At 44.0% G+C, this 25704-nt stretch overlaps 1 long non-coding RNA gene across 3 annotated transcripts in view; it reads right to left on the bottom strand.

Annotated features, from left to right (window-relative positions):
- Positions 1-25704, bottom strand: part of LOC308569890 — a 49525-nt gene that overhangs the window by 9174 nt on the left and 14647 nt on the right. For 2 of the 3 annotated variants that reach the window (XR_014000908.1, XR_014000909.1), the window contains one exon: positions 1403-1727. This is a non-coding gene — a long non-coding RNA (uncharacterized lncRNA). Of the gene's footprint in view, positions 1-1402; positions 1728-22984; positions 23192-25704 lie in introns of those variants that run through there. The other variant, XR_014000910.1, reaches the window with a different exon arrangement.

The raw sequence follows: 25704 nt of genomic DNA, 5'->3' as shown, positions 1-25704 counted from the left end.
AAATAAATAGAATAAAAATCTATAGCAGGACCTGGTGGTTATAAACACAATGAGCTGTTCTGTAAGCAGCTTAAGGCCCAACTGAGCCAGAGTCTGCCCACACACCATACATGTAGAACACATTTTCCTGTCCCCCCCCCCCCAAGAATCTTGAGAACTGGTTCGTTAAGGAGGCTGGGAGTTGCAGTTCTGTAAACTGCTGTTCCCAGGATTCTTTGGGACGTGTGTGCTTGAAAGGCGGACTGCTTATGCTTTTGGTTTCAATGGGAGAACGAAGCACCTTGGCCACAGTGGTGCAAAAGGAATTCAAAAGTATGTGAATCCATTGAGCTCAGCAGCACTTACTTCTCAGTAAACGTGCAGAGGATTGGGCTGTAAATCATGTTGCAGTTTCCAGTTCCAAACTATTTTTAGTTATCTTTTCCAGGACTTTGATACAGCTTTTGGCGCTTTCGCTCTCTCCAACTACTCATGTCATTCCTTTCCCCTTTTTGGTAAGCACAGATAGATTTTCCTGCATGTCTTCAGCCGCCCACCTGCTATTTTGCCTGCCCTGAAAGTCAGTGTGACTGGAGATTGTTTGTTTCCTTATTTGTACAATCTCCTCATTGAGAATGTCGGCAGGAATGTGCACTGCCTGGCAAGCGCCCCGAATTTGCTGCTTTGCCTGCAGACAGTGTAAAAAGGGCTTGAGCAAGTCCTGCAGTTGCCTTCTAATGAGCCTGAGCTGGAAACGAGAGACACTTAACTGATCACAAATGTACTTGGAACAACTCTCTCTTTCCTTATTTAAAATGACCAAAATGGCTCTCTTTTACTAAAGATGAATGGACAATCATTATCCTAATGCAATGCAAATTCATTTTATGCTAATTTACTATGTACCATCCATAAACCTGCTGTCAGTGTATCATACTCCTATACTTAATTTGAAGAGATGTATAATTTCATACACTAACAATTTGCTTAAAAAAGACTCCTCCATGCCAAGATCTTTGGTGAGGGGTGATCAATCAACCTAAAAACACTTGATAAAGGGGGGGGGGGCGAAACCACTCAATAAAATCAATAATGTCAAATACTTTATGTTCAAGCAGTAAGCAGCTGCAAGCATTAGTTTGCTAATTGTATTAACTGGAGATTTGATTGCATAAAGAGCCTATTCTTCCATTAGTAACAGAAAAATAAGAATATATACCCTTGTTATGGGCAAATAACTGTGGAGGGCCAGTAGCAATAAAACAAAATCTCTTACAATACAATCCTAGGCATGTGCACTCAGAAGTAAACCCCATTGAGCTCATCGAGACTCATCCTGTCGTAGTCTCATTGCTGAGCAACAACATGCAGAGCTCAGTGGAGTGGGAGGCCAGTCAACCGGAAGAGTCTGAGGTGTACTTACCTGGAGGCTGAGTCAGCTTATGAAGTCAGGTCCAGTCCTAGGGTTGAGTGAACAGCAATCCGCATGGTCAAACAGTCCAGAGGTCAGGTAATCCAATGATCAGTAGGTCAAGATGAGCAGGCAACAGCAAGGCAATACCAGGAACTACAAGCATTGTCTTCAGCATCTGGAAGCTCTGCTTAAGGCTGAAGGCAGCTGGTTCTCATCAGGGCCTTCTCCTCTGTGTCCTTGAAGGCTGATCAGCTGCAGGTGGAGGCACTCTGCCTTCTCCTCCTTCAGGCTGCTGTTCAGCAGGCGAAGCTGACTCCTAGCCCATGGCACATTCCTAGGAAAGTGCATATAGGATGGCAAACTGAATATCTAGTAATCTTAGGATAAGTTTAAAATTAGACTCTCACCTAAATAGCCTTTGGCTTCAGTCATAGATGATCCTAACAGATATTCATAGATTTCATTTTTAAAAAACCACCTCATATAGGTATAAAGATCTACCAAAGTTCCATCTAGTCTAACATCCTGTTCCCACAGTGGCCAACAAGACCTACACTGGAACCTCAAAAGCAAGCAAGGGCGCTGTAGACCTCTCAAGTGTTATCAAGAGGTATAGTCCTCCTTATCAAAATGGCTGACTGCATGTTATGCGCAAACTAGTATAACAGAACTGCAGGAATGTCTCATAAATTGAGAAAAGCAGCTTGTGTTGGGTATTTTAAACTAAGAAGCAGTGAGTGATTAACACTTTGGGCTCATCCACACTTTGCTTGTGCCATGCCTAGAATAGATGGGTCCGAGCAGCTTTCCGCTTGACCCACACTTTCTAGGCATGGTCTGAGTGGCTTCCCCCTTGCCCAGCTCCTTTCCAAGGGAAAACCTGCTCTTTAGCGATAGATCAGAACAAATGACAATTTGCGGAAAAACCCAAATTGCTGTTTGAATGCTAAGGAGCAGTTTTCTTTGGATGAAAGTAGCGGGACAAGAGGAAGTGTGGACAAACCCTTTGCCTGCCTGCCATTTTCTTGTTCCAAATCATGTTTTTTACATGGTTTTCCGTGGACTGATGTTTGCTCTGATTCGGTGGTAAAGAGTAGCTTTTCCAGGGAAAGAGCAACCAGTAAGAAAGGGAGGAGGATTTAAGCTGGATCCCAAGTCCACTCAGCTTGGTCATGTTGGCTGGCAGCCTGGAGTGAAACACTATTTTAAAGGCTTGCTTTCCCTCTGGTAGGCTTAGCTAGTGCAGCAGCGGCAGCCCTGCTTAACTTATGCCACTGTGTTTTCCACCCGCTTCTTGTGCATAGGCTTGCTCCTTATAACTATACACTGTTTTTCACTCAAGATTCTGCCTTCGCAAGTTGCTTCTCCTCTCTGTCTCTCTCAGTATCTGGGTTCTGCACATGCGTTTGTGCATAGAGCTTAGTTGGCTCCCAATTCACCCAGTACATTGTTCCAGGTCTCACTACACAAGAGTGAGGGCTGGTGCCCATTGAGACTACCAGGACAGAATACAGGGAGACCAACAGCAGATGGGGCCAGAGTCAATGACAGGCAGAGACTCACCTTGGCTGGTTGTAAGGAACAAGGAAAAAGGGTAAGTTCTGTTTTGACAGAATCCTAACTTTTAACTGCATTTCTGATGTACTAACTGCTGCTGCGGGACGTGGGTGGTGCTGTGGTCTAAACCACTGAACCTCTTGGGCTTGCCGATCAAAAGGCCAGTGGTTCGAATCCCTGCAATGAGGCGAGCTCCTGTTGCTCGGTCCCAGCTCCTGCCAACCTAGCAGTTTGAAAGCACGCCAGTGCAAGTAGATAAATAGGTACTGCTCTGGTGGGAAGGTAAACGGTGTTTTGGTGCACCGCTCTGGTTTCACCAGAAGCGGCTTAGTCATGCTGGTCACATGACCCGGAAAAACTGTCTGCAGACAAACGTCGGCTCCCTCGGCCAGTAAAGCGGGATGAGCGCCGCACCCCCAGAGTCATCTGCGACTGGACTTAACTGTCAGGGGTCCTTTACCTTACTTTTAACTGCTTCTGCAGAAGCTTCTCTACTGCTAGGAATTTTGCTTTTGAGCAGACAGCTGCATTCCTTTTTAAGGCACAGAAAACATCTGGTACCTACTAACTTTGTTTTTCATTAAAGCCAGTTGTTCCCAAGCAGTTTTAAAACCTCAACAAAGTAAGGAGATGTGATGTCCTCTGGCTATTAAAATTCAAGACTCTTCTGTGATTCAGAATTTCCACTACCGACAAACGTGATTTGACAGCATCTCACTTCACATGGGACCAGCTCCTCCCTTATTGTGCCTGCCTGATTTTGCAGGGCTGTTTAGTCCCAGTGTTTTCTTTCTACTCCTCTAGGGCAGTCTGTGGTGGAGTTCATTACGACAGCCCCCTTAGCAAGCCCCAAAATTCAGGCAGCTGCATTGATCCATTACACACAGAAACTTCAAAGAGCAACAGAACATAGCACCCTACCTAGTTTCTTAGATTCAGCATGACTGCAATCCTATGCATGGTTTTCCGGGACTGAGCTCCTTTGAACTCAGTGGTACTTACATCTAACTGCATAGGTTCAACTTGTAAAACACACTGAGCTTTTACAAAAGATCTTAGCCAGCTGAAATGAAACCTTTCAACTTTTAATTAGAAATGAAAACAATCTTGCAAATAAGCATCACCATGTAAACTGCTAACATGAAGTTAGACCTCCATGAAATAAAAGGGGGAAAAGTATCCTGTCTCTGCTTAATTATTTTCCTCCTAGCTTGCTGGCAGGTGTGGACGCCATCTGGCCCTCCAGATGTTGCTGAAATACAACTCCCACCAGCCTCAAGCATGGCCATGGATGGGAACTGTAGTTCAGAAACATCTGGAGGCTCAGAGAGTCCCCATCCCTGCTTTATGGCTCTGCTAATATGTCTCAAAGAAACTTGAAAGCCTCCTTATCACCTCATTCACTTGTCAAGGCAAGGAGATTCCTTCAAGTACCCTGGTGCTTCTGCAGATTATGTGATTGCTCTTGCTCTGAGAAAAGTCCCAGAGCTGCAATCCACTGTATCTCCTAAATCTGTATTTCCAAACCTTGTCTGCAGGGGGAAAGGGATGGCAGCAGAGATATTTTCTTGTTTAACTGAAAACACGCACAAGCTGAACACTGTTGTTTGCAAGTGTGTGATACTCTCCATTAATGGGGGTGCCCATATATTAAAAGAACTTTGAATATTTGCTGTTTCCTTCTACTGCAGTAAATGGTACTGTACTACAACATACAGAACATTTCTTACTACTACTACTACTACTACTACTAATAATAATAATAATAATAATAATAATTTCATATTTATACCCCGCCCATCTGGCTGGGTTTCCCCAGCCACTTTGGGCGGCTTATAGACTATATAAAACACAATGAAGCATCAAACATTAAAAGCTTCCCAATACAGGGCTGCCTTCAGATGTCTTCTATAAGTTGAATAGTTCTTTATCTCCTTGACATCTGAAGGGAGGGTGTTCCAAAGGGAGGGTGCCACTACTGAGAAGGCCCTCTGCCTAGTTCCCTGTAACTTCTCTTCTTGCAGTGAGGGAACCAGCAGAAGACTCTTGGAGGAAGGTACCTTTTTTCTGTGTAAAATAAATGTGGAATGCTCAGTTAACACATTCCCCCCCCCTATCATATGCTTATTGCTGGTGTGGAACCAGGACGATCTATTCTAGGGAATTGCATTTTTCTCATAAGGGAAGGAGTCTTCATCCCAGCTCAAGCCTTTTGCTTCCCCCAAAGGCTGCAAAACCTTTGCTAAGCTGTTATTCGCAGCATAATTATTCCCCTTTAATGCCTCGGAAACCTGAGATTCTTGATGACTTCGACTATGGAGACAGGGCCATTTTTCATGGGCTTTTTGAAATTTGCTGCAACAACTGAGTAGAGAGTCTCAGGGGAAACCCGGTGGGGGAATTTGGCAGTTGAGTTTCCTTGAAGTCATAGCGGGGATCCCTCAGGGCCTCTGAAACAATTGTTTAGGGGTTTGGTTCAGTGTGTTGCACATTTATTTTTAATAATAGTTATATACTGCTAACTCATGTAGATAATGCCCGAGCAAATATAAAATCACAGTAAATATATCAAAAATATAAATGTCACAACTGGCCAATCACATAAATTCCATCCAACTGAAAAGACCTGCCGACACAAGGAGGTTTTCAAAAGACATCTTAAAAATAAGAGCACCAGAAGGTAATAAAAGCTTGCTGGATCAGGCCAGTGACCCATCTAGTCCACCATCCTGTTCTCACAGTGTCCAGCCACATGCCTATGGGAAGTCCACCAGCAGGACCCGTGCACAAGAGCACTCTATCTACTTGTGGTTCCCCACAACTGGAATTCAGGGCCACGTTGCCTCTGACCATGGAGGTAAAATATAGCCGTTGTGACTAGAAGCCACTGAGAGCCTTATCCTCCATGAATTTGTCTAATCCTCTTTCAAAGCCGTCCAAGCTGGGCATCATCATCATCATCATCATCATTTGGGGGAATGAAATCCAGTTTAACCATGAGCTATGTGAAGAAGCATTCTCTGAAGTCACGCCAGGAAGAACTTTTGCTGATTTTCTGTAGCATCATTCAGGGCAGCACAGAATTGGAACCTGGGATTTGCCTTGGCACTATGAAACTAATGAAGCTTATGCTTCATGGCCCCTAATCCTGGAGGGGCCCCAGAAGTGACTTTAGTCCACATTGCTTAATTTTTGGGTGGTCAAGACCTGACTTGAGTCACACAATTCAAACCATTCTATGATGCATCATGCATGTATATAACATTTCCCTAATTTTAGCCCCCCCCCCCATAACTTGAAAACTATAAGGCACAGGAAATTTTTATTCATACCAGTGACTTTGACATGTGAAATAATCCAGTACAGCATTTTATTTTTTTCCCCAAAATCTCAGATGTAGTAGTTAATTCAAAAATAAATAAATTGTGATGATCTGTCATGGAACAACCCAATGAAGGAAATAACTGTGGTTACTCAGACCTCATTGCTGGTCACAAAGGGGGGCCCATAGCAGTTCAAGCTTCAGGCCCCCAAATGTAGGTCAACCACTGACTGTAGAAGGCTCATGACCAAAAAATGTATGCCGTGGTGCCTAGGAATTTCTCCATCCCACTGACCCCGTTTAAACCATTCTTCTTTCCCCAAAGGTGCTGAAAGATCCATCTTGGTGCTGATTCCTCTGAAGAGCCTTTGCTACCCCTGGTGACGAAGAAGCAGGGTAACACTGGAGAGCCCAGCGTGGGAGTAGTGTGACTAAGGATGGCAAATTAGGTTAACTGCTGAAGGAGGAAACCACAATTGCCCCTAAGGAAGCAATTCTTGCCATTTCTGAAAAGACAACCACTACCTCTCTCTCACCGCCACCGATAACACTCAAGAACGAACAGGATGTTGCTGTGCTTTGGAAATCGCTGCTCAGCTACAATGCATATGAAACTGCACCTAGGCTGCAGATTAGAAGGCTATTGATTTTATCCATCACTGTCCAGGGGGAGAGAATAAGGATGGTGCCGTTTTCACTGCAGGCGGAGGAGGAGGAGCGGAGGCCCACCTTTGCATTCAAATGAGCTGGTGACTCTGTGCCTGAGCTGCCAGGGCATGAATGCTAAGCAGCCTTGTTCCCGGTTCAATCTGCTCAGTGCCTAGCTAATAATTATTCTCTGGAGAAAACCCTACAGGAGACATTTATTCCTCCCTCCTCTCCTTCGCTCGCATCTCCCTGGTATTTATGCAAGATTAAGGAGCCTGGTTACGCTGTTACCTCTCTGATTGGTGCTCTATTTTAACCTCGCTTATAAGGCACTGGCCCAAGCCTTTTCCTGTAGACAAGAGCAAGAGGAGCCTTTCTTCCTCCCCACATTTCTCTCCACCTTTTGTATGAAAACGGCGGCATGGATTGGCTGCTCTCAGGATTGCCTCGTGGCAGGCAACCAATGAGGAGAGGCGGGGAGGATAAATGGTGCCAGACTCCCAGAGGTGCTGTGGCACTGTGTAATTATTGCTCCAGACAGCTGAAAGCAGCAGGGCTTCTTCTCTCTCCTGCTTCATTTCAGCCTGCCATGATTGCTGGCACAGAAAGATGCTGATTATAAGTAAACATTAATTATGCCCCTGCTATCATGCCGGTTGAAGTACAGTTATCTTAACAGAGAAACAATCCTATTGCTTGCCCTCCTTTTAAAAGCAGAAATATACTTCCCAAGCTGTGGGTTCAAGCTTCTAAGTGGTTTTCTTGTGCAAGGAACACAGGTTCTCCCGCACAGCTAGGGATGGAGAGCTGCCTGTTTTGTAGCTTGCCATGGGCAAGGAGGCTCCGAGACAAAACTTTGCTTTATTTTGGTGCTATGTGGCCCTCTCGGAGGTCCAGAAAGTCCTAGACTCCTTCCAGCTTTTGAGACCCCCCAGGCACAATAAGTGCACAAAAACAAAACAAGGCACCAAAGACAATAAAATGTTACAGTTCTCTAAGTATATATGATGAGCGTTTTGGATCAGGCTAATGGCCCATCTAGTCTAGCATCCTGTTCTCACAGTGGTTGCCCGTGGGAAACCTAGATTACCTATAAATCCCTTCAGCAATCTGTTCAGTGACATCTCCTCCATCATTACCAGATGCAACTTCATCCTCAAGAGTGAGGTACAAGCAAGGCCATCCCTGCCATTAGGCAAAGTGAGGCAGCTGTCTTAGGCGGCTGTTCCTGGGTAGCAGTGGTGAGGTTGGGAGGAAAGAGCTGTATGTGCCACATGGCCTAAGTCTTTTTGCTATCCTCAGGTGTGATGGAGGACAATGTCCCATCACCAGTGTTAAAGTAAGACTTTGGTTGGCTTCTGTAAGAGGAACTGTAGGGTTAGAGGAGCTGTCCTCTGCCTCAAGCGGCAAAATACTTTGAGCAGGCCCTGGGTATAAATGGCAAGATAAACTACATGAAGTCACATTCTGAGCTCCAGGAAGAATCAGGGTCTCAAAGTCCACACATTTTGCAGCCCATTTAGCAATCCTTGGGCTGGCTTGACCAGCTCCTCGTGTACTGAGGAGGGAAGGGATGACTGGTGTATGCAAATAAATAACAAAATGCCTGACTGCCCAGAAATATGCCAAAACTTCTTTTTATAGATGCCTGAACAAGATTCTCCTGAGTCAGGAAGGGGTTGGAATGCTAATGGTAAATCCCCCCCAAAGCTGAATTGACACACTCAGATGCATCTTCAGAGACAGCTGCTTGCTTCTTAAGGTGAAAAGGGCTTACGGTCTGTTTGGTGGAAATGCAACATTGGATCTCCTTAAAACTCTTGGCACTCTGCATCCCCCTCAAATTTCACGTCTCTCTTTAGGAGGCAACACAAAGGGCCTGTCAATGGCAAACTCCTGCACTAGCTCTGAGCAGGACCTGCTCAGCCCCAAGAAGGATCGAAGTTGATCTTTGTGCTTCACAAATGGCTTTTGCTAGGTCTTATTTTGGCAGCATGCCCGCCTGAGAATGCTTTACAAATTGCACCGTGTCTGTCTAAAACTGGCACTCTGTCTCGTTGATAGCGCCCACGTTACTGAAACTCTTATGGGACGCCTTATTAAACTGTGCCATGCTGAGGTTCATCCTTGCTTCACACCAGAATGTAATTTTGGAAAATTTTAATGCTCCCGCTTTCTCCAGATGTTGGACACCTTACATTATGGAATGCAGATGCTGCGGAAGCCAAATCAATTTTTTGCATGGCAATAACATTTCTGGAATGATAAAAGCTATGAACTTATGGGATTCTTCTGTTACAGGAATCCACTGGTGGGTTAAGGATAAGTTAAGGGGATAGCAGTCTACAAGGTGAGTTGGGGTTTCTCAGTGCTAGGAAGCCTGCTTTACACAGAGTAAAACCCCTGGTCCATTTGCTCTCTACTGTCTACACTGACAGGCAGTGCATGTCCCGGGTTTGCCACCCCTACTTAGATATGCCTAGATTTGAACCTGAGACTTTCTGCCTTGAAAGCATGTGCTCTATCAAATAAGCTTCCCCTAAAGCACGGCTGGGGAACCTATGGCCTACAAAATGTTGCTGGACTCCATATCCCTAATCACTTCTATCCATATGCCTGTAGACACTCCAAATAACTAATAGATTTGCAAGAAAGGACTTTCCCTTGCAGAAGCCATGCTGATTCTGCTTCAGTATGGCTTGTTCTCCTGTATGCTTTAACAATACTTTCCACCAGTTTTCCAGGGACAGACATTACACTAACAAGTCTGTTATTTCCTGGATTCTCCCCAGATTCATTTTTAAAAATTGGTGTTACATTGTCTACTTTCCAGTCTCCATACTCCTTCTTTCTCACTCTTCATCCTTCCATTTCTCCCCAAGGGTCAGACTACAGAGACTCTGAAGTGGTGACAGGGAATCAGTGGCTTTCCACATGGTTTTGGATTACAGCTCTATTGGCTGTGCTACCTGGGAATGATGGGAATTGGAGTCCAACAGCAACTGGAGAGCTGCAGGTTCCCCCATCCATTTCTAGAGAGAGATACACTTCATAAGACAAACAGAACAAACTGCAAACTATAAGGATACACCACTGTCTTATAGTACTTTGCTTTGGCTAGGCAGCTACATTTTTGTGAAAAACAACACCACCACCACTCATGTTGTTCTTTGATGGCGCAACAAGCATTATGAGTGAGTTGGAACTTCTTCATTCATCTTTTCTGAAAGGCTGGAAGGCTGTTTTTTCCTCTCCTGCTTCCAGCACCCAACACTTCAAATAGGAAATGGCACTGTATTTTGAGGTACTAAATTTTAGAAATGCACACACAAGTCTCCTTATGCGGTGCAATTGCACACATCGTTGGAGTAGACAATTACAGCGACTGCCAGAGTGCTCTTGAAAGGCAGCCTCTGCTGAGGAAAAGATTTCACTTTCTTGCAACAACCCTACATTGCAGTGGAAGAGTCTCAATTTGATTATCTGGCTGTTCCATAGCTCTTATATTTACAACCTTGCTGACCTCTGGGGAAAGGGTAAGGATAGCCAGCCAATCACTCTGGAGCCATTTCCAAAGGTCAAAGCAAGAGAACATTCACTCCTGGTAATTCACAAATGCTACATCTCTGAACCCTGGTCCCTCTGACAAAAAATTGGCAGAAGAATGCAAGTTAATGTGAAATATTTATCCATTTCTAGGGCAACTGTCTGAACACAAAGCATTAACCTCATTCTTGCTTCAGGTTTCAAGGCTACAGACTGAAGTGCTCTAACAGGATCTGAAATGTAACTGATATTTATTAATGGATGCTTTTGAATGCTTTCCATTTTCAGTTGGAAATATAGCTCAAAGTAAGTTCATGATGGGTTCCTTTGTCCTTTTATTTACTTGCCTCCCGTAGGGCTGCTGACATGCACAGCCACAATATAAACCATACCTTATGGAATAACTTGCACTCCTGTCCAGTAATGAGCCCTTTGAGAGATTGCTTCACTGCAAAATCATGAAGGTGCTCATTCCCATCCAAACATTTCTGAGTGCTTTTCCAAATAATTAAGAATAAACATCGGGTCATAGCTGTCTTTGCTGGCATATCTGCTTGCTATGTGGGTGCGGCGTAGCAACCGGACTTGCCCTGCTTTGGTGACATCATTGGTGGTGTGTGACCCATCTTAAGTGCAGAGTCATAGAATCATAGAATCATAGAGTTGGAATAGACCACAAGGGCCATCGAGTCCAACCCCCTGCCAAGCAGGAAACACCATCAGAGCACTCCTATAGAATCATAGAATCATAGAGTCAGACAAGTCTTAACACCGAGCTCTGTCACGAGTAGAGTTTCACACTTCATGCTGTCAACGCAATCCATGGAATTACTTCTAACTTTTATGGCGAGATAAACATAGCCAGACCATCTTGACTCAATGGAATCAATGCATCTTAAACATTTCTGACCGACTCCACCATCTTCTTAGAGATAGAAATAAATAACCCATGATGTGTGTGTGTGTGTGTGTGTGTGTGTGTGTGTGTGTGTGTGTGTGTAAAAAACACTTTTACAACATGCAAAATGAGCATATTGCTACAAGCAAAGTGCTGGCCCAGTATGGCTGAGATTAATGTAGCTCTCAGTTTAGTGAAGCTCCATGTCTCTCCCAGCATCAGCAAGTGCTGACACCAGGGGTGAATGTACAGATGGGAGGAGAAGGTGCCCTGGAGAGGCTGCTGGTGCTGTGAAGGAATCAAAAAAGGAGACCAAAAGACAGCACACTCACACACTCAGAAGGGAGGAGAAGGCTGTGGGGATGAAGGAAGAAGCTATAGTCCCAGCTCAACGTACATAAGGGAGGCCTGTAGAAGGGAGTAGGCAGGTATTACAGGTTCCATGATTGTGACTCAAGGAAGCTAGGTTCAGTTCTGCCTCTTTTCTGTCGGAAAGTTTTCTGCCTACCCTGCCCAATCTGTGACACTAGGGTAGTTTGGGTAATCTGTGTTGGAGACTTCATTTCATACACAACTGTTACCCCAACCTTCTAGTGCATTATAGTATAGATAAGCACCGGAAAAAGGATCACGTGTGCCAGAAAGACATCCCTTTGGAGGAGCAAAGGCTCACTCAAGCAAGCAGAGACAGGTAAGGCCTCTGCTTGCCCACCAAGTTCACCAGGCAGGGTGGACAGAAACAATTTCCTGTAAATGCTACTATGCACCAGCAGCCTCAAGCACAGAAGACATTGCCACCTCCTTTCCAGGAGTTTCCTCTTGCCTGCAACATTAAGCCACCCACCCAGATGCATTTTTAAAATTTAACAGCCTGAAGTGAATCGTGGACAAGTTAGCAACAGACACCCCCTTGCTTAAAAATAAGATGAGAGTTCAAAATAGTACGGTAGTTGCAGGGGAAACTGACAGCACAATCCTTGCTCAGGCAGAAGTCCAACTGAGTTCAGTGATGTTTGATCCCACATAAATGGGTAAAGGATTGCAGTCTAAAACATGTAAAGGCAGGTTGAGAAGCTGGTAGGGAATGCTTGTATAGATAAGACAGCAGAGTAAAAATAAATAAAATTGAACAGTGATCAAGAGTGGATTTCATTTACTGTGACACGATGTTCAATTCTGTTCATCAGTATGAAGCAAAGTAGAAGACCACAGTGGTGCAGAATCGATATTTCTATGTATTTGAGAGCAATGGCATGTATTGATCCATAAGCTGTCACATGTGGAGGAGGAAAGGAGAAAGTATGACCAAACCAAAACTGTGAGAGTTACTGAATGTTGTGCATGATAAATCTAGCATTCCTAAATTTGAACGCTTAGACCCACTTGTGGCGTTTGTACAGAACCCCCGATTGTTTCATGGACTATTGACCTGTACACCACTACGGTACTTTATTTTTCCGCTGCCACCAATTTTGTGGAAAAAACCCAGGGTTCCCCGGTGAAGTGTTGAGTCTCAGTCAGGTAAGGCTAACAATGAAGATTAAAGTTTATTTCAAACACAAACAAGTTTTAAAATATATTTGAAACACTGTCACTCTATTCCCTCCCAGTATTGTCCCTGTCTCTAACTCACTCTGACTCCTCTATCTCCCCCCCCCTCAAAAGAACCAACCAAACTGTCAAAACCTGGGCTGAGCCTCAAAATCAGGTAGGCTCCGCTCCCGGGCTTTCTTATTGGTCAACCTATTAACCCTTTCTCTCCCCCAATACAAATGTATCCCCAAAGAATGGGCAAATGCCACATCACTTCACAGTATTTTTGACACTGAAAGCTACCTTGTGGTCAGGGCTGTACACCAGCGGCAGACCTACATTCTGGGGGCCCTGAAGTTTGAACTGTTATGGGCCCCCCTTCACAACCAGCAACCAGCAACGAGGTCTGGGTACTCACTAGACACACTAGACACACATTTCTGCATGGAGCCAGGAAGAACATGATGTGGGCATCCACTGCCTTCAACCCAACTTTTCCCCATTCCAGGTGGCAGCAAGGAGACTGTGGCTCATGCTCTCACTTTAGGGTGGACCCCCTTAAATCAATGGGGCCTTGGTAAATGCCTTCCTGTACCATCTGCTGAAGATATCTTCTAAATCTGTACCCTTCGAGTGAGCAAAGTTTGGGCTTTTGGTTATCCCAGCTGCAAGACTTGGCTGGCAAGAACAGGATTTGTCATGTGTGCCAGCATCTTCAAAAGATAGGTGGCTTCGTGCAGAGAAAGTGCAGCTGGCGTTAGAAGAAAAGCTGTCTCGTTTCAAACGGCAGCACATGAAAAGTGACCTGCTGTTTACTGATCATCTTGCCATGTCCCCTAAGAGGCTGGTGATGTTTCTAGCTACTTTGCTACTCTGAAAAAGGTGTTCCTAGGGAGACCCAGCTGCTCCACTATTCACTTGCTATGTCAACTGCTTCGCTTTGCTGGTTGTAAAGGGACCTGCTCTTTAGATACTGGAGGGGGAGGGGGAGCAGGAAAAGGCCCTCTTCTTCACCATACATTTTCTCCCCCCTAATTTAGGTTTAAAACAGCTTCAGTCCTTTTCTCTCTACCCCTTAAGGCTCCATCTATGCTTCAAATACTCAGCCCAGTTTAATATTCCCATCAATAGACCAAAGCCTTACAAATCGAGTCACAGTAGCTCCAATAGCTTTTTGGATGTAAAAACTACTCCCCACCCCCATCCAGCTATTCCATTCATTTATGTAATGAACAACTTGATTCTATTACTTATTAAGCTACTATCACATCCATTCTTCATCATTATTTCATTCATTTTCATTATTGTTTTCCCCTGCTTTCAACGGGCAATCCAACTCCTCTTCGGATCCTGTAACTTCTTTTGAGAGTGGCAGAATCTACACAAACCTGGCTGCATCATTCCAAATCCTGCTAGTCATATTCTGTACCAACTGAAGCTTCCAAGTCATTGTGGAGATCTTCAAGGGGAACCCCACATATAACACAAATGTAGTGATCCAGCATAGATCACTGTGGCCAGACTACCCTTTCACAGAAATATCTGCAGCTGGCAGAGGCTTCTAGTGACAACATTTCTCCATACTGTGTGCTTAAGAACCAATAATCCCATATGCGAAGATGTCAGCATTGAGAAAAGCTCATCAAGAAATAAAAATTTCCAAAACATGTCAGGCACAAATGAAATTTGGCACTTCTTGAGAAAAACAGTAGTTTTCCCGCTGGATTTTGTGGGGATCTGTTAGAGAAAAGCAAATATATTTCCTTCTCTTGAGTTTGTAGTGATCTAGCCAGCTCTTGCTTAGAGCCTCTGTGTTTAAGTTACCTCCACTATTAAATGCTGAACCATTTTGTTTATTGTTATTTTCCAACTTGAGACAAATGTCTGCTATTTCTCTCTTTTTAATCTCCACTCATCCTGTACATGTCTGCATGAATAAAGCCTTATACCTCCAGAAACCATAAGTGATTACTTAAGTCAAATTCATCCAAGCTGTGAGATTTGCTAACAACATGCCTCCCCACTTTGTTCTGTATAATAAATTGTACCTGCCTGCAAGCAGGGTATAAAAGAAAACAGGGAAGGAGGGAGGAACTTGGAGGGTGAGCTGTAAAGTGCGCAGCTTATGGTTAATTCACTTTGCCTGAATATGATACAGTCTGCAACCAGAAATGCTTCCTTTCCTATATCCATGTTACTCTTGGCCTGAGTAACTGCTTTATTTGATGCAATCTTCTTGACTGGATGCAAAGACCAACAAAGTCCCTGTACCTCTAGTAACTGGGCAGAAGGTTGAATTCTGCCAAGTGCACTTTATCGTGCAGGGATGAAACAAGCTGTGTCTGCAGACATTTCCTCTTCTGCACACTCTTGTGGCAGAGGAGCCCAGTTTCCCCTTCTACTTGATCGCCTTATAGATCAGATGTTCCTTGCTGCTATTGAGTGCAATGGTCCAGATTCATACCACGTTTCCATACCTCAGTATCCAGAGAAAGCTACTGACACCTTGCCTTTTACTAATTGAAAGTCTTTCATTTCAAGATGTATTTTTTATACTACACTGACATCTGCAGGAACGCAAAACAGATATGCTTATCAGAGGGAAATTAAGGTTTTTAAATAATTAAACCAATCTTGCATTGTAGATAATGGCTGTGTTAGTCTGTTTCTGAGACGCACGTTGGACACACAGTTTCCACAAGAAGGTGCTATCTATTTTAACAGCCAAACCTTACAGTGAAAGCTGTGCTAATGCTGTATGTACTAGAAGACTTTAATTACCTCTTGCTGGTGGAATTGCTCATATGCCAGCATGTCACAGGAGGCCAAAAGAGTGCAGGACTTGCCAGCTGCAGACATTAGTCAGTTAGGTCAGGGTTATGCAGAAATTAGACTCACAGGAAAACTGACACAAAACTTGCACTAAGCGTTTTTGTGTGTGTGTGTGGTTAATTGTTCTATATGGAAAGAAGGAGCTGAACTTGACAACACATAGTGCATATCCTACTGGCTGTTGTAAGTCTTGCTAATTTCTTTTTGAAAATCTCATCCAAAGGTATTTAGCCAGGAGAAACTTAAAGAGCAGTTCAAAGATTCCATGCCACCATTCATTTGATAATGAAAAACCAGATATGAAATATTTGTAAGAAAGCTTTTTTCTAGAATATACTGTATTTGTTCGTGTATAACACGCCCCAATGTATAAGACGACACCTATTTTTTGGAACTGCAACGAAAAGGGTGGGGGGAATTGCCCAAGGTTATTGAGCTTCTTTTGGGAGGAAATTGCCAAGAATTGTTGAGCTTTTTTGAGGGAAGGGTCACTACCACCAATCGCTCTACAGCAGGGGTCAGCAAACTTTTTCAGCAGGGGGTCAGTCCACTGTCCCTCAGACCTTGTGGGGGGGGGCGGACTATATTTTTTTTGGGGGGGAAAGATGCAAGAGCACCACAAGCCCCAGTGGCTGCTCACCTGTGTCTTGCGAGCGGCAGGGGCTGGCGGTGGCGGAGGGATGATGAGCGGCGTGCGAAAGGGCTCCGGAGAGGGGCTGCTTAAAATGGCAGCCGCTTGAGCGCTGCTGCTGCTGGCACCAACAAAGCCCAGCCCCCTTTCTCTTCTATGCAGGGTGAGGAGAAGCCAGGAGGAGGGAGGGAGGGAGGAGGCACTGCTGCCACCACCTCCGTGTGAGGGAGAGGGAAAGAACGTGCGCGCTGGCGATCCACCTAACGATTCCCAGACTGTCCACAGGCCAGATCCAGAAGGCAATTGGGCCTGATCCGGCCCGCGGACCTTAGTTTGCCTACCCATGCTCTACAGCCTGCCTGCCAATGAAAATAGCACACATCGCCATGGCCACCACTCATCTGCACGCTCGCCGCCAAAAGCCCACCTGCACTCTCGATGCAACCCCAGACAAATGCACACACGCCTCGCCGCTGTCATAAATAGCCTGCCCAAAGGCCTTGCCGCAGCAACCAATCACACACCCAATCACAGCTGCCAATCTCCTGCTGGCTGCTGCCAACCATCGCCTGTCTGCTATTGGTGTATAAGATGACCTGAAATTTTTACCTATTACTTCTAATGAAAAAATATCATCTTATACACGGACAAATATGGTAATCTTCTGAGGATGAATGGTTATCCCCACAAAACTCCCAAAGCCTAGGAAACTGCATTCATTTGGTCTTAAGACATTACAAGAACTGGAGAGGTTTGCATTTTTGTGGCTGCTGCCAAGCAGCATGAGTAAGTAATAAAGAGATCCAGGTCTTTTTGCCTTTCACAATATTAGTATATTTAACCAGGCTCCAGGTTTATGAAAAACCTTTCAATAGACAAAAATTGACAGAGATGGGAATGATATGACATACGGTTACAGTGACACAGGGCAAAGAGAAAGAGCTGTGTGCGCACATGATCTTGGAAATTGGACCCAATCACAAGGAGGAGTGTGGTTCTCCCAAAAGCTCTTATAATGCTATACCCACTCTCCATAGGGTGAGTCCATGGAGTGCAGGAGAAGCTGAGTAGCACACACAGCCAGTGGTGGCTGGTTCCGTTTGGGACGGGTAGGGTGGAAGGTAGGAAGACCAACAGTAGGTGGAGCCACAGCCAATGACAGGCAGAGCCAACTATTTTTAGTTTTTTCACCATCCTCCTCCCTGCTGAGTTCTTAAAGGGCAACACTGAGATTTTAGGACGAGGAAGCAGATAGGCATTAGAACCCCATAAACTGGTTGAAAGTAAGAAGGCAGGCAGGCAGGCATGTGATGGGGTTGTGGTTTAGGACAGACTGAGGCTTGTTTGTTTATTAAATTTATAGCTTGACCTTCCTCCCAAAGGAGCCCAGGCCGAAGGGACAGTCATTCCTCCAGAGAGGGGCAAGCACATGAAAGTAGGTGGGAAGATGGAGGAGGCAAATATCTCAGAAAAGCACCATGTAGGAGGAAAAAGATTCTTCCCCCTTCAGCCTCGATGTAGAAGAAAGCATGTCATTTTGCTTTCTCTTAAGTAAAAAGATTGTTGATGGGACTGTGGGTAAATTGTCACATCCTTAGCATCAACAAATTAGAACTGCATGGTTTTCAATCTCTGCATTATTTCTGGGAAAGGAGGAAATTGTGGACTGAAGGCCAAGTTCCACCTTCAGACCTTAGCAAACTAGAAAGAGCAAACTGCACATGAACCGGTTTTGGAGTGAGTTACAAAAATTATCTACCGAAAAACAGAAGACAAGGAGTTTGGGGTACTAGGCACAGCCAATCCTCAGAAATTATATGAATTGAAATGGGAGAAATCTGCAGAACCTTATATAATCCAGGGCAAAAGTAGCCCAAGGTAGCCCAAAGTATTTAGTTGAAAAGCTAACTTGTGCTCTCCCCATGTTCTAGTGGTAAGACAATAAACAAAAGTTGACAATTTACTGACCACTAATTGTACCCCAAAATCTATTGACTGATGCAGATTGTAGGACCACCTTGTTGTCATGTTGGCAACTGATATTCTTGCAGAGAGACAACCTGTATTTTCCTAGAAAGAATGTACTAAGCGTGCTTACGGTTGTGCATTTTTTGGTTTTGGGGTTGTTTTTTTGCAGCACAAGTACTACCTTTGAGAAAGTTATCTGATTATCCATAACATTTGGGAAATTGCTGCAGTACTTTAAGGAAAGTTGGGATCCTTGCTGAATAATGGCTGTGCTAAAAACTCATGCCTGGCTCTTAGACTTGCCAATCTCTGAATGATGGGAGTCTTTCCTGCAGCTAAGTTTGCAACAATCAACTGTTCTTTGGTGGTTCCTGCCAAGTGCAACAAAAGAAAACATAAATTCACTGCTTTTATTCCCTCAACTCAAAGCTATTTTTAGCCTTGCATGGTCTTCCATTTAGATTTGTCATCCAAAGATTCCAGGGTCCAGGATATTGTACGACTTCCAGCTATTGTAGACATTTTAAAGACGATTAACGTCACCGAAGTGGTTGTGGACAGGAACCTCAGATGGTTTCTTTGTTAAGGCCATTCACTGGTTTCATCAACAATCAAAAACAAACTGCAGGATTGTTTACACAAAGGCATTTGCTGTCACCTTTATTTATACTTATATTTATAACTATCCAGGCAAGGATGTTCATGTGGTGTTTGACAACATTAACTATTATTATTATTATTATTATTATTAGAATTTATATACCGCCCTTTACCTGGGGGTTTCAGGACGGTTCACAGAATAAAACCACAATATAAAACTACAAAATATATAATCAAAATAAAAAACAACCCAATTAACCCCCCCCCAAAGCACCACATTTAAAAAGGGCATAGTAAGATAAGAAAAGTAGAAAACCAGAAAACTAATTCTGAACCTAAAAACTTTCCAACTGCTAATCAATGCATTGTGAAAAAGAGCTACAGGTAACCTGTGCACAGAGCAGGTGAAAAAATTTCATTGCAAGGGGCGAGAAGACGGTTCTGTTTCTATAAAACATTCATGTCATGTTAGCTGAGCATCTGTTAATCACTTGGTGCTTTGCTGCCAGCTTTAAAGATAAATGAACAGGTGAACTTCACCTAATCAGGTTTATCTTACTAAGGCCTAATTAATCAACACATTTTTACAGTGATGGCCTTGGGCGACAGTAACTTTTTTGCATTATTTTTACACAACAAAGTACCACATCATTTCTTATGGTGAAGCATTTGGATGAGGGGGCAAAAGCAAAACAACAAGAAATGGTGTGAAGGCATGTGATGCTATGAAGATCTGGTTCTAGTCAGATCCCGAATGCAAGACCACCTGCGAAACCTTGAAAACTATGATGGAGGAAGAATGGTGGGATACAATGTTCTAGATAAGGTGTGAGGAACCTTTGGCCCTCCAGGTGCTTATGAACGACAGCTCCTGTCATTCCTGATGACTGGCCATGCTTGTTGGGGCTGATGGGAGTTGAAGTTCAGCAGCATCTGAAGGGCCAACACCTGTTCTAAGTACATAGACACCTTGCTTGTCTTAAAGTTTTTTCTCAACAGGATTATATCTTACACAAACTGTCCATGAGAAAACATGAAGTAGAATTGATATGTGAGCACTTACAATGTCAAAAAAAAAATGTGCAAATTTGACCCTTAAAGGGGAGTGTGAGAAATATTCACAATGAAGACAAATGAAGCAACTGGGATTCTGTGAGACTCAATGTACTGAGAATTAGGGCAGTGTTTCAGAGCACTCTCCTCAAAGACCAGAACTAATTCACTGCATCTGGCCAACTTTTCCATGCATCCCTTTCCTATCATATCTCAGGCTTCATAGGCTAGGCGTTATTTTATGCAGAATGTGCCAATATTTTCAGCAATACTGATTTCTAAAATTCAGAGACAACATTTTCCATACTCCTAAAGAGGCCCACGCTGAACCTGGAAGTGTTAGATAACTAGCGCCTAGTTGCCAATGTCTCCTTTCTGGACATGGTGGTGGAGAGGATTGTAGCCAGTCAACTGCAGATATACCTGGATGAAGTGGATTATCTACAGACCCATTTCAGTTTGGCCTTAGGGCTGGGTATATTTACTGAAATAGTCTCCCTCACTGAATACCTTTATTGGGAAAGGGACGAGGAAGCTCAACTCTGTCCATTTTCCTTGATCTCTCGGTGACTTTCAATACCATGGTATCCTTCTGAAAGGACTTGGGGTGGGGAGGTTTGAGATACTGCAGTGGTTCCACTCCTTTCTGCAGGACTCTTACAAGAGAGTAGCACTCAGGGACAACGGCTGAGAACCATGTAATTTATGCTGCGGGGGGTCCCTCAGGGACCCATCTTTCCCCATGTTTTTTAATAACCCACGGTCACCAAAACATGATCTAACTTAATTGGAAGCCCAATGTCAAGACTGAAGTAAGGTGGTTGGGGTTCCTGGTGTAGTTCCCAAGATAGTCCCTCCCCCCTCAAAGGAATTCGTGAAATAAAGCCCGTACCGCAAAAAGTCTTGAGGTATCTTAAAAACTAACACATTTCTTATGTGGACTTGTTTTTTAAAAATCCCAAACATATGTAGGTTGACAACTCTCTGCAAGCCGCAAACAAAAACATTCTGCCAACCTTGAGAAGCAAAAAGAAAGTCTGAACACGTGCAGAAACTTAACAGTGCTTTCACTCAATTTCTGCCTTGGACCAGTCACCAATTCTCAGCATTAACTATCTTACACAGCTGTTATGAAGATACAGGTAAAGGTAAAGGGACCCTGACCGTTAGGTCCAGTTGCGAACAACTCTAGGATTGCGCACTCATCTCGCTTTACTGGCTGAGGGAGCCAGCGTTTGCCCACAGACAGCTTCCGGGTCATGTGGCCAGCATGATGAAGCCGCTTCTGGCGCGAACCAGAGCAGTGCACGGAAACGCCATTTACCTCCCTGCCGGAGCAGTACCTATTTATCTACTTGCACTTTGATGTGCTTTCGAACTGCAGGAGCAGGGACCAAGAAACAGGAGCTCACCCTGTCGCAGGGATTCGAACCACCGACCTTCTGATCAGCAAGCCCTAGGCTCTGTGGTTTAACCCACAGCGTCACCCGTGTCCTGAAGATACAGGAGGGGATTTAGTGCTTGTTGCACAAACATCACATTCTAATTCCTTTAAGCAGAGTGGTGCATCTCTGAACTACAAGTACTTCTTTTTTCCTGCAGCCTGCATAATCCTCCCCCTTAGGACAGCACCAGGGTTTCAACCAATCTAAATCTGGCATTAGTACCACATGTTTTAGATCCACGAGTTCCAGCAGGAAAAAAACATGCTTCCAAACATGCTTCATTCCCCACACCATACATTTAAAGCACTCTTATACCACTTTAACAGTCATGGCTTCCTCCAAACAATCCTGGGAACTATAGTTTGTCACTGAACTAGAATTCCCAGTACCCTTAACAAACAAATTCCCAGATACTTGGGGTAGCAAGGATGGCCTTATTAGAGGAAGGGGACCTGGGCTCATAGAACTCACTGCTTTGCTTGACAAAACATTGCAGGTTCAATCCCTGGCATTTCCAGTTTATAGGATAAGGTAGCAGCTGGTGCTGATGGTAAAGACCCAATCAGAGCAGGCAATTTGATGCTGGAAGGAAGAATTGTCTGACCTAGGAGAAGGCAAGTTTCCTGTGTTTCTAATAGCTCACGGTATCAATTTTTCAATAAAACCAATAATCATTGCTTTAATTGAACAATAAATAACCACACCTTTGCATATTGTTCATTGCTCAGGTAACTCCAGTGTTTACTGAGGGTTATTTTGTCATGGTGCCTTTCTGTTTGGGAGTGATGTCATCTGTCAGTGAGGCATGATCTTCCATTTAGGCAGGTAGCACTTCTATGAGCCAGAGATGGAACCAGCATCCACACACACACATTTTGGCCATAGTCACACTGGAGAATCAGCTTCTCCTCTCTCATCCCCATTGCAGTCCCCAGTCATTCTCCTCCCCCCAATCCTTCATAGCCTCTAATAAGGAGCCCCCCCATGACTTCTCTCCCCCCTTGGCTAGGTTTTCTCTGCCCTTCACGTTCCACCCCCATCAAAGGGAGTGGCTGCAGCCAGAAATGCCGCTTTTATTTATTTATTTGATAAGGAAACGTCTGGAGTGTTTTGTTTTTAAATCTTTTATGTGGCCTCAGGGGGATCGGTAATGGAAGAACTGGCAGGAGGCAGGGCACGCTAATCGTCCCCCGCGATCCCACGCCGCCTCTTTCCGAGAGACTTTTCTGACAGGAGACTCGGGCCTTTGGGACAGGAGCACAGGAGTGCTGATAAATATTTATCACTCCTGCCATCGTTAATTCAGGTACCATTTTTAAAATAGAGGGCCTGTAAGTTAAATAAAACCAGGAGAAGGCATGTATATAAAAATGGCAGGCTACAAATGTTCTCCCTTTGCCTAATTTGTTTTATAATTTGCTGGAAGCTGCCCAGAGCAGCTAGGGCAACCCAGTCAGATGGGCGGAATAATAATAATAATAATAATAATAATAATAATAATAATAATAATAATAACTATTATTACATACACACCCACCATATAATCTCAGGTGCTTACCCATTAAATTCAAACTGAAGAGTGGGCCAAATCCAGCCACCTCTGCCCTTTCCCCTCCTCATTACCTAAACCTCATTGTTTTCAGATTTGGTAATCCAGTGTTGTTTTTGCCTGCAGCTCAGTTCCTTCCCCACCTTCTTGTCAATATTTCCATTGACTGAGACGGCAACTGATGAGGAGCCAATCTATTACTAGCTTCCTTCCTGCTTTACTCACCCAGCATCCCTTTCCCAAGACCTCTCTCTCTCTCTCTCTCTCTCTCTCTCTCTCTCTCTCTCTCTCTCTCTCTCTCTCACACACACACACACACACACACACACACACACACACGTCAGACCTTAGCAGATGTTCATACTAGCTTTATTTTGACAGCACACATGACACCATTCTGGCTCAGATCAAAGCCTTGGAGCAAGACTCAAGAAAAATAAGATTATTTTAGTCATGCTTTTTATTTTGGAAGGCTTGGGGCCAAATTCTGTTCTGTGTGAGCACTGCTTGGACCTTCTGAGGGGGCTAAAGATTCTGAGGATTATGTCAGAGCGTGTCTACACAATACACTTAAAAAACGGGTTTAACCTTCAGGGCTTTCCCCAAGAGGATTCTGGAGAACACAGTCATGTGAGGCAGGCAGAAGACTTGGCCATTTGGAGCCCTGCACAAACTACAATTCCCAGGGTTCTTCGGAGCAAGCTTTGATAATTCAAGTGGCATAAAAGCAATTTAAAAGAGCTGCCCTCAGAGATATCTCCCATCCAGTTCATGCTTTTAATACTATTCATACACTTTAAGTTAAGGATGCAAACTATTAAGTCACTCTGTGGGTCACACTTTAATATTTTTATGAAGTGGGCTACATCACTATATTAACCACAGAATTTTTGTTACAATTTTAATTCAGTGTTTTGCCTTTGAACTCTTTCTCTTTTAAACCCTCTTTATTCGTGCTGCACTACTGTACTGTTGAACCACTCTCCTTATTAACCTCCCTCCTTTTTTCTGTTATATCATATATTTCTAAGCTACCTTTGAAGTCTATAGTTTTAGCATTGTTCTCTTGGAAGGGAATCCCATATGCAGTGATTTTTTTCTGGAAGGACGCAGGGGTACACACACCCCTAAACATTTTGTGAATCTTTTTGTACTTTTGTCCATTTACTGTATTTATTTTCTCCGATTTGAACTATAAAATGGTGATTTTCTTGAGTCAAAATGAGAGTACCCCTAAACATTTTTTTTAGAAAAAAGCACTGCCCATATGACAGGAGCCACTCCTGAGAAGGCCCTGTCTCTAATGTCAGCCAGGCTATTTATTCACAGAGGCAGCCACACAAGTAGGGCCCTCTGAAACTGATATTAAAACAACTTGCCTTGTACTCTCTCTTCACTATTGCCAGTCTGCTCCCTCATCTGTTTCCCTCTTTTATAGCAACAGGTATCACATTTCTCTCTCTGTGTGTCTGATCCACATCACTCTCTCTTCTCCCTCTACACCACCTCAAGTCACTCTGTACCTTTGGCTCTGCTATGATTATTATTTCTATTCTTTCTCTATCCCACATTTCCTCAGGCTGTGTACAGACCATACATTTAAAGCACGACTTTTCTCCCAAAGAATCCTGGGAACCATTGTTTACTTCCACAAGAACTATGATTCCAAGCACCCTGAACAAACTACAGTTCCCATGATTATTTGGGGGAAGTCATATATTTTAAAAGTATGGCATGTATACAGCATCAGTCTCCTCTTTTAGCATCTTCAGCCTCCCCACAATTCACCTACTGGAAACTGCTTTAATATAACAGTGCTTAGGTTTTTCCAGTCTTGCAGCAATTCCTACACTGAAAGATATACTGGTAGATGGGTCATGCAAAACACTAGCGGTATCATAGTGTGCCTTTGAATCCAGGGCAAAAGCAACACATGCTTCTTTATGCCCTATTCTTATGGGTGGGCCTTAGCTGTTCTCACACAAACAATGGCTATTTAGAATTCGCCCAGGGAGTTGCATATTGGCAAGGAGGAGGTTGAAGTTGGCGCCTGGATCTGAAGTTGTGCAGGCTTGCAGTAAGGTGTTTTATGGGGGTGACAATGGTTTCTTTCTCCTATGGTTCTGCATTTTTTAACAATGTGAAATAAAAACAACTGGGACTTGAAATATCACACCCTTGTAAACAGAAATAAGATAAGGGATCTGGCCTTGTATGAAGAAGCAGAGAATGGAACTTCCTCCCATCCCATTTATGCTAATCTCACACAGACAGGGTGTGATCTGTCGAATAGAGAATTGTGCTTGGATCTTGGATATTAAGACAGAGACTAGAATTACAGGCACTTCGTACAAGCCATCTAGCAGAAAGCTCTTGACTTGGGGAGTCGATAGCCATAAGTAACAAACCATATTCTGCATCTTTACTTATAACTATTTGGTGAAGTGCCCCAATAGTTCCACTAAAGCGTTGTGTCCAGTTGTGTCCACTTTATTACTTGCTTCTTGACTTGCTGTGTTCCTGCCGTCCCATTTACCCAGACTGCTAACCTGACTGAAATGGTTGCCTGTCTTCTTCTCTGGCGACCACTCTTAGTCAAGTAAGATTGTCTTCCATGAATGGTGTGTCCGTAGGTGACTGTGGAGGATGTCAGATGGGGCTGTAGCTCCTCCCCCACCATTCTCACTTGCCCCCATACGCCAGAACTCAGATGTCTCTGCCACAATAAG

This window comes from Podarcis bocagei (assembly GCF_964188305.1).
Source record: "Podarcis bocagei genome assembly, chromosome: 12".
NCBI lineage: Eukaryota > Metazoa > Chordata > Lepidosauria > Squamata > Lacertidae > Podarcis > Podarcis bocagei.
Note: the sequence above shows the minus strand (reverse complement) of the source record. Positions and strands in the feature narration are given on the sequence as shown.